This window comes from Cyprinodon tularosa, unplaced genomic scaffold, assembly GCF_016077235.1.
Source record: "Cyprinodon tularosa strain WSP-4 unplaced genomic scaffold, ASM1607723v1 ctg163, whole genome shotgun sequence".
Lineage (NCBI taxonomy): Eukaryota > Metazoa > Chordata > Actinopteri > Cyprinodontiformes > Cyprinodontidae > Cyprinodon > Cyprinodon tularosa.
The window spans coordinates 633,351-635,688 of NW_024038467.1; positions in this window are offsets into that span (position 1 = coordinate 633,351).

Consider the following 2,338-nt stretch of genomic DNA (forward strand, 5'->3'; position numbering starts at 1 on the left):
ATATATTTGTATATATATATATTTATATATATATATTATATATATGCATTTAAGATAAAAAAAAATACTTTTTCTTCTGTCAATATACTCTATCCATATCTCAAGTGGAGAAGTTTTAGTTTCACCTTGTTTAATTTTGTAAAAAAAAAAAAAGTCTTCTTTAAGGAACCTTTGGCAATCAGAATATTAATCGAAAAAATATTTGACAGTTTAATTGAATTACAAAATAATCGTTAGTTACAGCCCTAATGTGAATAAACTTCATACCTGTACATGTTGGAGGTAATAGACTCTTTAAACTTGTTCAGTCAATTTGTTTTTAAAATTCATTGCATGTGTATCATCATTCCACCCTGGAAAAGAATAACAGTACAAACAAACCATTTAAAGAACCAAATTACTGGTAAACATACCAATGAATGTTTTGTTTTTTACACCCTCTGTGTATACAACAAGACAATAAAGTAAGTCGAAGTCTACAGAGAAAAACTCCCCTTCATGCATGATAAACCAGACTTGCTTGAACAGAAAAGATCAAATCTAGAAACAGAATGTTTCATGTACCATTTATTAGATTGTTTATATTTAAGTAAAACTGTTAAGAATATGCTTAGGAATATGCTAAAAGCCTAATAAATACAGTTTTAAAACATCATTACCCTGTTCAAGGTGCTGCTGTTTTAGTTTAGACAGCATGACTTTGACTGTTTTCCAAAGCCAGACATGTTTACAAATATCTGAATATCTTAAGGGGGGACAGTGTAGAACAACAGCTGGGCACTCGCCATGCTCTTTCAACTTTCCAACGACCAATGGGACACTTTATCTGGCTTCTCATGGAAACGACCATAACCACAGAAACAGTATAGCTAAAAACATCTAGCTTTTAAAACTTGTAACCACCCATGTCTTGTTGATATGACACCAAAAAAATGTTTGGAAACATTATGCAAATCTTTACTTCCAAGGGTAAACTACATCCTCTGTTAGAAATGTAGTTTTTTTTTAGTATTCTGATGTTTTTTAATTACCTAATGTTGAAATAAACGTTTATCCAACCATCTTACCTCAGCTGTCTTTCCAAGTCAAACAGGAAAACCAGAGTTCAAGTCCTATAAAACCTAATATGGACAAGCTAAGTATGGGAACTTCCATTTGTGAGGCAATGCTTAGGGGTGTCTGTGTGTGAAAGTATTAAGAAAATGAACTGCTGGAGGTGTGATCAAATACTTAAATTACAAAGGGAATTTGTTATTCCAATGGCTCCAAAACCTTTCTTCCAATATCAAACCTGGAGTAGAAGCTCCCAAGCCATGGTTGTGCAGCCCTCTGAGGCACAGAATGCTAGTGTTCCACAGCCAGGGTTTAGTGCCTGTTCCTTTTTTCGTTCTTTTATAAACACAGCTAGTTTGTTTAGAGTTTTTTTTTTTGTTCATTTTCTTCACATTTTTTATTTGTACTTTTTTTCTTCTTCTTTATTTCAACATCTGCACTTGTACTTCACTTGTGAGGGAAAAAGGCAAAAAAAAAAAAAGCAAGCGCTCTCAAGACTGGAGTCAATGAGGTGGTTCTGACTAAAGCATAATAATATGTTAGGATGGCCCAGTCAAAGTCTACCATCAATTTAAGAATCTGCTTGAAAATCAATGTTTTGGCCTATATAAATACACTATCCCATGCCTATTTTTTAATGGGAAATAGGTAATAAAAAAGGCTAAAATGGTTTACATCAGGGGTCTGAAAATCTCATTTCACTCTCACTTGTGCTATTTTTACAATAAAAATAAAGTACATTGAAGTTTGATTTTTCAGCAGGATATGAAACCCCTGAGAATTTTAAGATAGAATATACCTGCGTCTAAGTTATTGCCTGTGAAATAATGACTTTTGGACAGTCCCTTGTATTTTTTTTTTATTTCTTATTTTAATTTTTTTATTAATATATATATATTTTTATTCCTAATGCACCTTTTCCTCCTTGTTTGCACCTTCTTTAAGTACTATGCCAATATGTGACCAGTGAATTTCTCCGCTGTGAGATCAATGAAGCTCATCTAATCTAATCTAATCTAATCTAATCTAATCTAATCTAATCTAATCTAATTTATTTGGATATCATGACGTTAAAAAGGAATAGTAATAATTCATATTTAGCTCTTATATGAAAAAACTACCTGTATGCAGAGCGTACAAAGAACCAAATTACTGGTAAACATACCTGCAGGGTTTACTGTTTTCCTCCCACTTTCTGTGTTTCCATTCACAGCTCCGTTTCTCCTGAGGAGCACGCGCTTTCACTGTGACGCGCTGAGCTCCGCGTCGCTCGCGCCGCTCTCGC